We start from the raw sequence: 16,462 nt of genomic DNA, 5'->3' as shown, positions 1-16,462 counted from the left end.
GGAGAGGAGAGGAGCAGAGTGGGGAGGTGTGGAGAGGGAGGGGAGCAGGAGCAGCGTGGGGAGGAAGGGGAGAGAGGGAGGGAGGGGATGAGGAGCAGCGTGGGGAGGAAGGGGACAGAGGGAGGGAGGGGATGAGGAGCAGCGTGGGGAGGAAGGGGACAGAGGGAGGGAGGGGATGAGGAGCAGCGTGGGGAGGAAGGGGACAGAGGGAGGGAGGGGATGAGGAGCAGCGTGGGGAGGAAGGGGAGAGAGGGAGGAAGGGGATGAGGAGCAGCGTGGGGAGGAGGAAGGGGAGAGAGGGAGGAAGGGGATGAGGAGCAGCGTGGGGAGGAAGGGGAGAGAGGGAGGGAAGGGGATGAGGAGCAGCGTGGGGAGGAAGGGGAGGAGAGGGAGGAAGGGGAGATGGAGGGAGGAGGAGCAGCGTGGGGAGGAAGGGGAGAGAGGGAGGGAGGGGATGAGGAGCAGCGTGGGGAGGAAGGGGACAGAGGGAGGACCAACATGGAGAGGAAGGGGACAGAGGGAGGAGAGGAAGGTGAGGGGATGAGGAGCAGCGTGGGGAGGAAGGGGAGAGGGGAGGGAGGGAGCATGGGAGGAAGGGGACAGGGGGGCCAGGAGAGGAAGGGGACAGAGGGAGGGCCAACATGGAGAGGAAGCGGGAGGTGGAGAGGAAGGGGACAGAGGGAGGGAGGGGGATGAGGAGCAGCATGGAGAGGAAGGGGAGGAGGAGGGGGAGGACCAACATGGAGAGGAAGGGGACAGAGGGGAGGACAGGAAGGGGAACATGGACAGGAAGGGGAGGAGAGGGAGGACCAACATGGGGAGGAAGGGGACAGAGGGGGACCAACATGGAGAGGAAGGGGAGAGAGGGAGGACCAACATGGAGAGGAAGGGGACAGAGGGAGGGCCACTGGGAGGGACTCCAAGCCTGGCTCGGGGAACCCTGTGGGTTCAGTGTCCTTAATAGTCCCAGCTCCAAATCGGCCGCTAATCCGTTCCTTGAATGTTCCTACTGAATAAAACCCCTGGGCGATGCCAGCTCGCGGCCTTAAATCAAGGCCTCCAGGATTAGGTTAACCTAAATATATCTCCCTCTGGGTTTCTCCAATAGCTGATAGGATAATGGGTGAGCTCTGAAAGCGGTGACTGTCTCTGTCTCTGTCTGTCTCTCTCATGGTGAGCGTGCTCTGTAGGCTCAAGACGTCCTCTGCTCCACGTTGTTCTCAGTCTCTGATTCCGAACGGGTCTGTTAATAATGGAGGTGGCCTCCCGTCGCTCAAACTGAGTTTAAGGGACCTGTTTTCAAGCTACTTGTCGGACGGTATGCCCTGCCTCCAGTCCGAACCGCTGCAGGAGCAGATGGCCTCGGATGGAGTGACTCCCGACACTTCCTCTCCTTCCGGCTCTCCCTGCCCGGGCGGAAGGGAACAACCCGCGGTGACCAGCGCTGGTTGGTTTTTCTCGCCGCTCTGGAGCCGTCGGACCAAGACACATCGATGGGGGTTTGGGAGCGGAGCGGACAGCGACAGGGTGGAGGTTTGGCTGGATGATCATTCGTCCAGGTAACAACTTGATGAGATGTTGAAAGTGTGTTTCTTTATCCTGGTCTTCGTCAAAATAGTGCTCTATATAGGGCAGTGTTTCCTCATCCTGGTCAGAATAGTGCTCTATATAGGGCAGTGTTTCCTCATCCTGGTCAGAATAGTGCTCTATATAGGGCAGTGTTTCCTCATCCTGGTCAGAATAGTGCTCTATATACAGTAGGGCAGTGTTTCCTCATCCTGGTTAAAACAGTGCTCTATATAGGGCAGTGTTTCCTCATCCTGGTTAAAATAGTGCTCCATATAGGGCAGTGTATCTTCATCCTGGTCTTCGTCAAAATAGTGCTCTATATAGGGCAGTGCTTCTTCATCCTGGTCTAAATAGTGCTCTATATAGGGCAGTGTTTCCTCATCCTGGTTAAAATAGTGCTCTATATAGGGAAGTGTTTCTTCATCCTGGTCTAAAGAGTGCTCTATATAGGGCAGTGTTTCTTCATCCTGGTCTAAATAGTGCTCTATATAGGACAGTGTTTCCTCATCCTGGTTAAAACAGTGCTCTATATAGGGCAGTGTTTCCTCATCCTGGTCTAAACAGTGCTCTATATAGGGCAGTGTTTCTTCATCCTGGTCTAAATAGTGCTCTATATAGGGCAGTGTTTCTCATCCTGGTCTAAATAGTGCTCTATATAGGGCAGTGTTTCTTCATCCTGGTTAAAATAGTGCTCTATATAGGGCAGTGTTTCTTCATCCTGGTCTAAATAGTGCTCTATATGTTCTAGGGCAGTGTTTTTCATCCTGGTCTAAATAGTGCTCTATATAGGGCAGTGTTTCTTCATCCTGGTTAAAACAGTGCTCTATATAGGGCAGTGTATCTTCATCCTGGTTAAAATAGTGCTCTATACAGGGCAGTATATCTTCATCCTGGTCTAAATAGTGCTCTATATAGGGCAGTGTTTCTTCATCCTGGTCTAAATAGTGCTCTATATAGGGCAGTGTTTCCTCATCCTGGTCTAAACAGTGCTCTATATAGGGCAGTGTTTCCTCATCCCGGTTAAAACAGTGCTCTATATAGGGCAGTGTTTCCTAATCCTGGTTAAAACAGTGCTCTATATAGGGCAGTGTTTCCTCATCCTGGTTAAAACAGTGCTCTATATAGGGCAGTGTTTCCTCATCCTGGTTAAATAGTGCTCTATATAGGACAGTGTTTCCTCGTCCTGGTTAAAATAGTGCTCCATATAGGGCAGTGTTTCCTCATCCTGGTTAAAATAGTGCTCTATATAGGGCAGTGTTTCCTCATCCTGGTCTAAATAGTGCTCTATATAGGGCAGTGTTTCTTCATCCTGGTCTAAATAGTGCTCTATATAGGGCAGTGTTTCTTCATCCTGGTCTAAATAGTGCTCTATATAGGGCAGTGTTTCTTCATCCTGGTCTAAATAGTGCTCTATATAGGGCAGTGTTTCCTCATCCTGGTTAAAATAGTGCTCTATATAGGGCAGTGTTTCTTCATCCTGGTCTAAACAGTGCTCTATATAGGGCAGTGTTTCCTCATCCTGGTCTAAACAGTGCTCTATATAGGGCAGTGTTTCCTCATCCTGGTCTAAACAGTGCTCTATATAGGGCAGTGTTTCCTCATCCTGGTTAAAACAGTGCTCTATATAGGGCAGTGTTTCCTCATCCTGGTTAAAATAGTGCTCTATATAGGGCAGTGTTTCCTCATCCTGGTTAAAACAGTGCTCTATATAGGGCAGTATTTCTTCATCCTGGTCTAAAGCAGTGTTTCTTCATCCTGGTCTAAATAGTGCTCTATATAGGACAGTGTTTCCTCATCCTGGTTAAAACAGTGCTCTATATAGGGCAGTGTTTCCTCATCCTGGTCTAAACAGTGCTCTATATAGGGCAGTGTTTCCTCATCCTGGTTAAAACAGTGCTCTATATAGGGCAGTGTTTCCTCATCCCGGTTAAAACAGTGCTCTATATAGGGCAGTGTTTCCTAATCCTGGTTAAAACAGTGCTCTATATAGGGCAGTGTTTCCTCATCCTGGTCTAAATAGTGCTCTATATAGGACAGTGTTTCCTCATCCTGGTCTAAACAGTGCTCTATATAGGGCAGTGTTTCCTCATCCTGGTCTAAACAGTGCTCTATATAGGGCAGTGTTTCCTCATCCTGGTTAAAATAGTGCTCTATATAGGGCAGTGTTTCCTCATCCTAATACAAATAGTGCTCTATATAGGGCAGTGTTTCCTCATCCTGGTCTAAATAGTGCTCTATATAGGACAGTGTTTCCTCATCCTGGTCTAAACAGTGCTCTATATAGGGCAGTGTTTCCTCATCCTGGTCTTTTTGCCCTAGCACTACACACCTGATTCCACTAATTAATGGTTTGATGATGAGTTGATACATGGGTACAGCTATGCAGTGCTGTCATTAAGATACACTGTGTGTGTGTGTGTGTGTCAGGGAGATGGTGGGAGGCTGGTTCGTGGATACGCTACCCTCTCCTCAGTCCTCCAGAGGGCCCAGCAGGTCTCCGTCCGACCCCAGCTCCAGGATGCTCCTCCTAGGCCGCGGCCGGGACTCCATCGCCCTGTCCAGCCCCTCCCTCCGGATCTCCACCTCCATCCCCTCCCTGCCCCAATCCCCCCCTCACCAGACTTCTACCCTTTCCACCCCCCAGTGGGGCGACCCCCTTCTCCTCGAGAAGGCGGGCAGTTGCTCCCCCCGTACCCCTCGCTCCCCCACTCCACCGTTTCTTCTCGCTCCCTTCGCTGTCCCCACTCCCCCAGCTCACCCCGCTCCTCACCCCGCTCCTCACCCCGCTCCTCACCCCGCTCTCCGAGGAGGACTAGATCCTGTGGGCGAGGTGAGCCTTGTGGGCGAGCTGAGCCTTGTGGGCGAGGTGAGCCCTGTGGGCGAGGTGAGGGCTGTGACTGGATGATGAAGATACTGGCTGGAGGCTCTGGGAGGATAGGCTCTGTGGCGGAGCTCTGCCAGGGGGCCCTGCAACATGCTATAGAGGTGGTGTGGGCAGAACACTGCTCTCTGTCTCTGCTCCGACAGGTACTACTGCTGTTTGCTCCTTATGGCTGGTTGACTGATTAATTGATTGGCTGGTTGATTGATTGGTTGGTTGATTGATCGGCTGGTTGATTGGCTTGATGATTGGTTGGTTGATTCATTGATTAGTTGGTTGATTGACATATTGATTGAATTACATTTATTGATTCATTGATTGGCTGGTTCATTGGCTTGATGATTGGTTGGTTGATTCATTGATTAATTGGTTGATTGATTGATTCTTTCTGTTGTTCCTCCAGGACCAGGATGGATGTAGGGGATTGGTCCAGATGGTTTCCCTGACGACGCCGGGCTGCGTGAGGGAAGAGTCTTCCAGCAACCATGCCCACCAGGAGCTGGTGAAGGGCATCCTGGGATATGTAGTTGCCACAGGGATGCCTATGAACATGACAGGAGACGTCTGTGGGGTAAACAATGTCTACTTCTCTCTCAATTCAATTCAATGGGAGTGAAATAGATAAAATAGTGAAATAAACAATAAAATTAACAGTAAACATTAGACTCACAAATGTTACACAATAATAAAGACATTTCAAATGTCAAATTATGTCTATGTACAGTGTTGTAACGATGGGCAAATAGTTAAAGTACAAAAGGGAAAATAAATAAACATAGATATGGGTTGCATTTAAAATGGTGTTTGTTCTTCACTGGTTGCCCTTTTCTCGTGGCAACAGGTCACAAATCTTGCTGCTGTGATGTCACACCGTGGTATTTTACCCAGTAGATATGGGAGTTTATGAAAATTGGGTTTGTTTTTTGAATTCGTTGTGGATCTGTGTAATCTGAGGGAAATATGTCTCTCTAATATGGTCATACATTGGGCAGGAGGTTAGGAAGTGCAGCTCAGTTTCCACCTCATTTTGTGGGCAGTGTTGCACATAGCCTGTCTTCTCTTGAGAGCCATGTCTGCCTACGGCGGCCTTTCTCAATAGCAAGGATATGCTCACTGAGTCTGTACATAGTCTGTCTGCCTACGGCGGCCTTTCTCAATAGCAAGGCTCTGCTCACTGAGTCTGTACATAGCCTGTCTTCTCTTGAGAGCCATGTCGGCCTTTCTCAATAGCAAGGCTAAGCTCACTGAGTCTGTACATAGCCTGTCTGCCTTTCTCAATAGCAGGGCTATGCTCACTGAGTCTGTACATAGTCAAAGCTTTCCACTTTCCGTCAATTTGTATAGCAGATCCTCATCCCAAATTGAGTCTTTTAAAAAAAAAATTATCAACGAAGCATGAGAAGACTTTGCCTTTGTTTTGGTTTGTTTGCTTCTCATTCAGGGTGAATACGTGGTCTGTCGTACAGTAATTTTGTAAAAAGCCAATTTGACATTTGCTCAGTACATTGTTTTCACTGAGAAAATGTACGAGTCTGCTATTAATGATAATGCAGAGGATTTTCCCCAAGGTTACTGTTGACGCATATTCCACGGTAGTTATTGGGGACAAATTTGTCTCCACTTTTGTGGATTGGGGTGATCAGTCCTTGGTTCCAAATATTGGGGAAGATGCCAGAGCTAAGAATGATGTTAAAGAGTTTTAGTATAGCCAATTGGAATTTGTTGTATGTATAAATGACACACTACTGTAAATCTCTCTGGATGAGAGAGTCTGATAAATGACTCACTACTGTAAATCTCTCTGGGTGAGAGAGTCTGATAAATGACTCACTACTGTAAATCTCTCTGGGTGAGAGAGTCTGATAAATGACTCACTACTGTAAATCTCTCTGGGTGAGAGAGTCTGATAAATGACTCACTACTGTAAATCTCTCTGGGTGAGAGAGTCTGATAAATGACTCACTACTGTAAATCTCTCTGGATAAGAGAGTCTGATAAATGACTCACTACTGTAAATCTCTCTGGATAAGAGAGTCTGATAAATGACTCACTACTGTAAATCTCTCTGGATAAGAGAGTCTGATAAATGACTCACTACTGTAAATCTCTCTGGATGAGAGAGTCTGATAAATGACTCACTACTGTAAATCTCTCTGGATGAGAGAGTCTGATAAATGACTCACTACTGTAAATCTCTCTGGATAAGAGAGTCTGATAAATGACTCACTACTGTAAATCTCTCTGGATAAGAGAGAAAGATAAATGACTCACTACTGTAAATCTCTCTGGATAAGAGAGTCTGATAAATGACTCACTACTGTAAATCTCTCTGGGTGAGAGAGTCTGAAGAATGACTCACTACTGTAAATCTCTCTGGGTGAGAGAGTCTGATAAATGACTCACTACTGTAAATCTCTCTGGATAAGAGAGTCTGATAAATGACTCACTACTGTAAATCTCTCTGGGTGAGAGAGTCTGATAAATGACTCACTACTGTAAATCTCTCTGGATAAGAGAGTCTGATAAATGACTCACTACTGTAAATCTCTCTGGATAAGAGAGTCTGATAAATGACTCACTACTGTAAATCTCTCTGGGTAAGAGAGTCTGATAAATGACTCACTACTGTAAATCTCTCTGGGTGAGAGAGTCTGATAAATGACTCACTACTGTAAATCTCTCTGGGTGAGAGAGTCTGATAAATGACTTTCCTAGTTCTCCCAGAAGTGGATAAGAGAGTCTGATAAATGACTGGTTTCTACTGTAAATCTCTCTGGGTGAGAGAGTTCTGATAAATGACTTTTAGTGATCCACCAAGTGAAGTCTTAGACTTTTAGGTTTTCTGGGTCTCTATGTTTTGGTTGACAGTTTCTCAATTTCTTTCTTAGTTCTCCAGACAGACAGTTAGACAGACAGCATTGAGCTGGTTTCATGACAGACAGACAGACAGACGGACGGACGGAGTGTAGACAGCAGCTGTATTGTTTTATGACAGACAGACACAGACAGACAGTGAAGGCTTAGACTTTTAGGACGGACGGGGTCTCTATGTTTTGGGTTGGACAAGTTTCTCAACAGCAGCCTTCTTAGGCTACATGACAGACAGACAGACAGACAGACAGACAGACAGACAGACAGACAGACAGACAGACAGCAGCCTTCATTAGTAGTTTACATGACAGACGGACGGACGGACGGACGGACGGACAGACAGCAGCCTTCATTGGTTTACTACATGGGAGATGGAGACAGACAGGACAGACAGACGGACCTCTCAGTGGTTTACAGACGGGACGGACGGGGGACGGACGGACGGAGGAGGGACAGACAGGGAGGAGGGGCTACCTCTCTCCTTCCTCTCTCCTTCCTCTCCTCCTTCCTCTCCTCAGTGGTTTACCTCAGGTGGGAGGAGGGGGGGAGGAGGGGGAGGAGGGGGAGGGAGGGGACTTCCTGTGTCTCCTCTCAGTGGTTTACCCTTCCTGGGAGGAGGGGGGAGGAGGGGGAGGAGGGAGGAGGGGAGGGAGGGGGACGGTGTGTGTCTCCTCCTCTCAGTGGTTTACCTCAGGTGGGAGGAGGGGGAGGGAGGGGGAGGAGGGGGAGGGAGGGGACCTCTGTGTCTCCTCTCAGTGGTTTACCTCAGGTGGGAGGAGGGGGAGGAGGGGGAGGAGGGGGGAGGAGCAGGGAGAGGGGTCAGTCTGTGTCTCCTCTCAGTGGTTTACCTCAGGGGGAGGGGAGGTGGAGGGAGGGGGAGGAGGGACAGTCTGCGTCTCCTGTCAGTGGTATACCTCAGGTGGAGGGTGGGAGGAGGGGGGAGGAGGGAAGATGTTACTGAGTGGACGATCTACTAAATACATGTACAATACATTTTTATAAATGAAAAGTTGTGTCTCTCCTCCAGGACCCCAGGTTCTCCACAGACCAGCACCAGGTGGCAGGATTCAAGAGTGTCCTGAGCGTCCCGGTTAAGAACAGCAGACAGGAGGTGAGCATCATGGAGATGGGGGGAATTCCAATTCTTCTGTCCCTATTCCCCTCAGACCATTCTAGACAGAAGTAGGTTTCAAACTCAAGAGTGTCCTGAGTGTCCCGGTTAAGAACAGCAGACAGGAGGTGAGCATCATGGAGACCTCCCTAAGGGCCCCTATTCCCCTCAGACCATTCTAGACAGAAGAACAGCAGACAGGAGGTGAGCATCATGGAGATGGGCGGGGAATTCCAATTCTTCTGTCAACTCTGGAAGTAAACTGACATTCCATATCTTGTTCAAATGTACTCATTGTTTATCCGTCCTCCTCTTTTCTCTCTCCCCCCTCTCTATCCTTACCCCCTTATGTCTTCTCCCTCCTCCTCCCTCCTCTCCCCCTTTCTCTCTCCCTCCTCTCCCCCTCCTCTTCTTCCTCCTCCTCCTCTCCCCCCCTCGTCTCCCTCCTCCTCCTCCTCTCCCCCCCTCCTCTTCTCCCTCCTCCTCCTCCTCTCCCCCCTCTCCCCCCATCCCTCCTGCCCCTCCTCTAGGTTCTAGGAGCAGCTCTGGTGCTGAACAAGAGGATCAGTGATGATGTCCAGGGTTCTCTGTTCACAGACCAGGATGAGAAGGTCTGTCTGTCTGTCTGTCTGTCTGTCTGTCTGTCTGTCTGTTTGTTATTGGCTGTTTAACAATAGTATGAACTGTAGTATAATTGGCTGTTAGTGGGTGAACCTCTAGTATGATCGGCTTGTTGAAGCGAATGATCCAGTGATAGGCTGTTGATGAGTGACTCTGACCAGTGATTGGCTGTTGATGAGTGACTCTGACCAGTGATTGGCTGTTGATGAGTGACTCTGACCAGTGATAGGCTGTTGATGAGTGACTCTGACCAGTGATTGGCTGTTGATGAGTGACTCTGACCAGTGATAGGCTGTTGATGAGTAACTCTGACCAGTGATTGGCTGTTAATGTGTGCATCTGCTCTGTGATAGGTCCTGGCCTGTCACATGGGTCTGACAATGTTCAGCTGTTTGAGAGTTCCAGACAGGAAGCCAACCGTGAGGTAGCTAGAAATCAATCAATCAATCATCAATCGACCATCGTGTTATATCACTTCACGTGTGTGTGTGTGTGTGTGGTGTGTCACATGTGTGTGTGTGTGTGTGTGTGTGTCCTGGACAATGTTCAGTGTGTGTTGTGAGTTCCAGACAGTGAAGCCAATCTCTGTGTGGTGTGGTAGCTGTAATCAATCAATCAATCATCTGTGTCGATCTCTGTGTGTGTGTGTGTGTGTATCTCTTCACGTGTGTGTGTGTGTGTGTGTATCTGTGTGGTGTGTGTGTGTGTGTATCTCTGTGTGTGTGTGTGTGTGTGTGTGTATCAGGTGTTGTTGACCCTGGCCAGGCTGCTGTCAGAGGAACAGAAGTCAATGGAGAATCTCCTGGGCAAGATGGCCGCCACCATCCTGCCTTTCGCACGGGCTCAGTACTGTACCATTTTCATCGCCAGGGACAGGCCCAAGGTAACCACCACTATGATGTCATATCCTGTTCTTTAGGAGAGACAGTCTCCCTATTACACTGACAGTTTGAGAGAAATTACTGATTCTATTCTAAGACAACTCTGCCGACCCCTAGCCCCTAGCCCCTAACCCCTAGGCTCCTAACAACTAGCACCGAACCCCTAGCACCTAACCTCTAGCCCCTAACCCCTAGCCCCTAACCCCTAGCCCCTAACCCCTAACCTAACCCCTAGCTCCTAACCCCTAGCCCCTAACCCTTAGCACCTAACCCCTAGCCCCTAACCCCTAGCACCTAACCCCTAGCACCTAACCCCTAGCCCTAACCTATAGCACCTAACCCCTAGCACCTAACCCCTAGCACCTAACCCCTAGCTCCTAACCCCTAGCCCCTAACCCCTAGCACCTAACCCCTAGCTCCTAACCCCTAGCTCCTAACCCCTAGCCCCTAACCCCTAGCTCCTAACCCCTAGCCCCTAACCCCAAGCTCCTAACCTATAGCTCCTAACCCCTAGCTCCTAACCCCTAGCACCTAATCCCTAGCTCCTAACCACTAGCCCCTAACCCCTAGCCCCTAACCCCTAGCTCCTAACCCCTAGGTCCTAGTCCCCTAACCCCCCCTAACCCCTAGCCCTATGCCCCTAACCCTATGACTCCTAACCCCTAACAACTAGCTCCTAACCACTAGCTCATAGCCCCTAACCACTAGCTCCTAACCCCTAGCTCCTAGCCCCTAACATCTAACAACTAGCTCCTAACCCCTAACCACTAGATCTTAACCCCTAACCCTTAGCTCCTAACCCCTAACAATAACCATTAGCTCCTAACCCCTAAACTGTAACCACTATCTCATAACCATAAGCTCCTAGCCCCTAACCACTAGCTCCTAACCCCTAAACACTATCTCCTAACCCCTGACCACTATCTCCTAACCCCTGACAACTAGCTCCTAACCCCTAAACACTAGCTCCTAACCCCTAGCCACTAGCTCCTAACCCCTATCTCCTAACCACTATCTCCTAACCCCTGACCACTAGCTCCTATCCCCTAAACACTAGCTCCTAACCCCTAAACACTATCTCCTAACCCCTGACCACTATCTCCTAACCCCTGACCACTATCTCCTAACCCCTGACCACTATCTCCTAACCCCTAAACACTATCTCCTAACCCCTGACCACTAGCTCCTAACCCCTAACCACTATCTCCTAACCCCTGACCACTATCTCCTAACCCCTGACCACTATCTCCTAACCCCTAAACACTATCTCCTAACCCCTGACCACTAGCTCCTAACCCCTGACCACTATCTCCTAACCCCTAACCACTATCTCCTAACCCCTGACCACTAGCTCCTATCCCCTAAACACTAGCTCCTAACCCCTGACCACTATCTCCTAACCCCTAACCACTATCTCCTAACCCCTGACCACTATCTCCTAACCCCTAACCACTATCTCCTAACCCCTAAACACTAGCTCCTAACCCCTGACCACTATCTCCTAACCCCTGACCACTAGCTCCTAACCCCTAAACACTAGCTCCTAAACCCTACCATGTAGGTTTGAAATAATGATCAGATAGGTTTATATAATCAATATAATAACTTGAGTGACATATGATGTATAGAAGTCTAAGGTTTGATTTTGATCTCAGTTTTCTGCTGTTGTTTTTTAGTCTAAACTTTCCCAACTCTACCGGGAGGATGAAAGTGTAAACGTGTCGGTGAGAAGCAACAGAGTTAAATAAGTCGTGCTTCTTTTAAAAATATCATCACAAATGACCTGCCTTGTTTTCTCTATAAAACACAAATAACTTCCTGATTTATAAAACACAAATTACTTCCTGGTTTATAAAACACAAATAACTTCCTGGTTTATGAAACACAAATAACTTCCTGGTTTATAAAACACAACTTCCTGGTTTATAAAACACAAATAACTTCCTGGTTTATAAAACACAAATAACTTCCTGGTTTATAAAACACAAATAACTTCCTGGTTTATAAAACACAACTGGTTTAAAAACACAAATAACTTCCTGGTTTATAAAACACAAATAACTTCCTGGTTTATAAAACACAAATAACTTCCTGGTTTATAAAACACAAAAAAAAACTTCCTGGTTTATAAAACACAAATTACTTCCTGGTTTATAAAACACAAGCCATAACTTCCTGGTTTATAAAACACAAATAACTTCCAGGTTTATAAAACACAAGACATAACTTCCTGGTTTATAAAACACAAATAACTTCCTGGTTTATAAAACACAAGTAACTTCCTGGTTTATAAAACACAAATAACTTCCTGGTTTATAAAAAAACACAAGACATAACTTCTGGTTTATAAAACACAAATAACTTCCTGGTTTATAAAACAAAAGACATAGCTTCCTGGTTTATAAAACACAAATAACTTCCTGGTTTATAAAACACAAATAACTTTCTGGTTAATAAAACACAACCCATAGCTTCCTGGTTTATAAAACACAAATAACTTCCTGGTTTATTAACTTCCTGGTTTATAAAACACAAGCCATAACTTCCTGGTTTATAAAACACAAATAACTTCCTGGTTTATAAAACACAAGACATAACTTCCTGGTTTATAAAACACAAGACATAACTTCCTGGTTTATAAAACACAAGCCATAACTTCCTGGTTTATAAAACACAAGCCATATCTTCATGGTTTATAAAACACAAGACATAACTTCCTGGTTTATAAAACACAAGACATAACCTCCTGGTTTATAAAACACAAATAACTTCCTTGTTTATAAAACACAAGACATTACTTCCTGGTTTATAAAACACAAGACATAACTTCCTGGTTTATAAAACACAAGACATAACTTTCTGGTTTATAAAACACAAATAACTTCCTGGTTTATAAAACACAGCCACAACTTCCTGGTTTATAAAATACAAAACATAACCTTCTGGTTTATAAAACAGAAGACACCACTTTCTGTTTATTAAAACACAAGACTGGTTTAACGTTTGTTTTTTGTTAGTTGACTGCAGTATTGTTTCTTCTATAAAACAGACTGCACCACTGTTTCTTTTAGTTGACTGCAGTATTGTTTCTTCTTAGTTGACTGCAGTATTGTTTCTTCTTAGTTGACTGCAGTATTGTTTTATCTGGGTGGGTCCAGCATGATCTCTGTTTTTTACTATTTCTTTACATCGCTTATTAGTCTGGTTTTGGTCGTAAACGCTCCCATTGTTTCTGAGCGAACACTGATTGAACCATTTCCCGTCTCATTCAAAACCCCGTTTATCGGCTGGAGGCCAGACTGATAATCAGTTTTTAAATTGAACGTAGCGTTCATTCTGGATTTACCAGGCTAGTGTTGTGTTTTCAGGACATTGCTGGAAATGGAGGGGAACCTGGGGGTGGAACCAGTGTAATTATTTTAACATTTTATCATTTTAATTCAAGGATTTTCCCTTAGTGGGTTCCCAGAGTGACTTTCCTCCATTCCCACACCTGTGTGTTGTTACTAATGGCCTATGGACGTTCTGAACTGTATAAATGTAGAACCTTGTTGACGTGTTCTACTGTTCCGTTGTGTTCTAGAACTCCTTCTCTGGGCTGGTCCATATGGAGGGAGAAGAACAAGGGTCAGAGTTCCAGATCTTTCAAAGGTTCGAGAAAGGGTTTCCTCTCCTATCACTGTTGTGTCATTACATCAACGGCAGTGCGTTTGGTTTCAGGCTATATATACATGTGTTTAAGAGATAACGGCTGTTATTGTTTTGATTTAGTTGACCTGGGACTGTCTTGTTGTACTAAAACATGCAAATACCAATATATTTAAATTGGGACAAAGGTGGCAAAATACCGGTGACATCCCCAGATTTCAGGGTTTTCCCCCAAAAATCCTGGTTGGAAGATTCCCGAATTTGCTCCTTATTCCTTCATGATTCCAGGACTCTTCCAACCGAGTCTTCTGTATAACATGGTAATTTGGGGACAGTTACCAGAATTCCTCTACCATATTTGTGACTGATGGCTTTGCACTGATCAACAGGTTAATGTAAATAATGTATATTTCTGTGTTTCCATAGAGACTGTAACATCACTATATTTATGTGTTTCCATAGAGACTGTTGCATCGCTATATTTCTGTGTTTCCATAGAGACTGTTGCATCACTATATTTCTGTGTTTCCATAGAGACTGTAGCATCACTCTATTTCTGTGTTTCCATAGAGACTGTTGCATCACTATATTTCTATGTTTCCATACAGACTGTTGCATCACTATATTTCTGTGTTTCCATAGAGACTGTTGCATCACTATATTTATGTGTTTCCATAGAGGCTGTTGCATCACTATATTTCTGTGTTTCCATAGAGACTGTAGCATCACTATATTTCTGTGTTTCTATAGAGACTGTAGCATCACTCTATTTCTGTGTTTCCATAGAGACTGTTGCATCACTATATTTCTGTGTTTCCATAGAGACTGTTGCATCACTATATTTCTGTGTTTCCATAGAGACTGTTGCATCACTATATTTCTGTGTTTCCATAGAGACTGCAGCATCACTATATTTCTGTGTTTCCATAGAGACTGTAGCATCACTATATTTCTGTGTTTCCATAGAGACTGTTGCATCACTATATTTCTGTGTTTCCATAGAGACTGTTGCATCACTATCGGACATAGACCAGACCCACGCCTCTGCAGGTGCTGGTCTCCAAGGAGACAATGAACATGGCCGGCGCCGATCAGGACCCCCATGGGTAGTCTGGTCTGCTGCCCATCAGAGACTGGAAGACAGGAAAAATCATTGGTTTCCATCTTTCTCTGAATGTATCTTCTCTACTTTATAGTCTTTATATCCAACACTGTCTTTACAGGCCAATGACCGGATAAACTCACTCTATTTATCTAATGTATCTTCTCTACTTTATATGCAACACTGTGTTTACAGACCAATGACCATATAAAACTCACTCTATTTATCTAATGTATCTTCTCTACTTTATATGCAACACTGTTTTACAGGCCAATGACCGGATAAAACTCACTCTATTTATCTAATGTATCTTCTCTACTTTATATGCAACACTGTTTTACAGACCAATGACCGGATAAAACTCACTCTATTTATCTAACTATGTTTATATGACTTTAACCTCACTGTAGAATTCCCGACAACAACAACATGAATTCTATAGCTACACCTCATACAGGAGTAAAGAGGCAGGTGTCTCTGTTTGGTGTAGGAGTCTTCTTCTTCTGTGGTTGTTAGAGACATGCTGTTAGTTGCAGGGAGTCTTCTTCTTCTGTGGTTGTTAGAGACATGCTGTTAGTTGTAGGGAGTCTTCTTCTTCTGTGGTTGTTAGAGACATGCTGTTAGTCGTAGGGAGTCTTCTTCTGTGGTTGTTAGAGACACACTGTTAGTTGTAGGGAGTCTTCTTCTTCTGTGGTTGTTAGAGACATGCTGTTAGTCGTAGGGAGTCTTCTTCTTCTGTAGTTGTTAGAGACATGCTGTTAGTTGCAGGGAGTCTTCTTCTTCTGTGGTTGTTAGAGACATGCTGTTAGTTGTAGGGAGTCTTCTTCTTCTGTCCTGGTTCAGTTAGCATGGCGCTTGCAACAAGCGTGCTGTTCGATTCCCGCTAGGGCCACCCATATGTAAAAAGTAGTGGCCCCAGTCTTTGGACAAAAGCTCTCTTGGGATATATTTATTTATTTATTTATATTTCTGTGGTTGTTAGAGACATGCTGTTAGTTGTAGGGAGTCTTCTTCTTCTGTGGTTGTTAGAGACATGTTGTTAGTCTTAGGGAGTCTTCTTCTTCTGTGGTTGTTAGAGACATGCTGTTAGTCTTAGGGAGACTTCTTCTTCTGTGGTTGTTAGAGACATGCTGTTAGTCGCAGGAGTCTTCTTCTGTGGTTGTTAGAGACATGCTGTTAGTCTTAGGGAGTCTTCTTCTTCTGTGGTTGTTAGAGACATGCTGTTAGTCGTAGGGAGTCTTCTTCTTCTGTGGTTGTTAGAGACATACTGTTAGTCGCAGGGAGTCTTCTTCTGTGGTTGTTAGAGACATGCTGTTAGTCTTAGGGAGACTTCTTCTTCTGTGGTTGTTAGAGACATACTGTTAGTCGCAGGGAGTCTTCTTCTTCTGTGGTTGTTAGAGACATGCTGTTAGTCTTGGGGAGACTTCTTCTTCTGTGGTTGTTAGAGACATGCTGTTAGTTGTAGGAGTCTTCTTCTTCTGTGGTTGTTAGAGACATGCTGTTAGTTGTAGGGAGTCTTCTTCTTCTGTGGTTGTTAGAGACATGCTGTTAGTTGTAGGGAGTCTTCTTCTTCTGTGGTTGTTAGAGACATGCTGTTAGTTGTAGGGAGTCTTCTTCTTCTGTGGTTGTTAGAGACATGCTGTTAGTCGTAGGGAGTCTTCTTCTTCTGTGGTTGTTAGAGACATGCTGTTAGTCGTAGGGAGTCTTCTTCTTCTGTGGTTGTTAGAGACATGCTGTTAGTCGTGGTTGTTAGAGCCATGCTGTTAGTCTTCTTCTTC

General features: G+C 45.7%; 1 protein-coding gene and 1 pseudogene across 1 annotated transcript in view; both read left to right on the top strand.

Moving 5' to 3' along the window:
- The window catches only part of LOC135507226 (slit homolog 2 protein-like), a 640,120-nt gene that overhangs the window by 272,151 nt on the left and 351,507 nt on the right, over positions 1–16,462 (top strand).
- Positions 1,321–16,462, top strand: part of LOC135506438 (cGMP-specific 3',5'-cyclic phosphodiesterase-like) — a 46,524-nt pseudogene continuing 31,382 nt past the window's right edge.

This window comes from Oncorhynchus masou, chromosome 20 (genome assembly GCF_036934945.1).
Source record: "Oncorhynchus masou masou isolate Uvic2021 chromosome 20, UVic_Omas_1.1, whole genome shotgun sequence".
Lineage (NCBI taxonomy): Eukaryota > Metazoa > Chordata > Actinopteri > Salmoniformes > Salmonidae > Oncorhynchus > Oncorhynchus masou.
The sequence above is the reverse complement of the archived record's forward strand: the minus strand, read 5'-3'. Positions and strand labels throughout refer to the sequence as shown.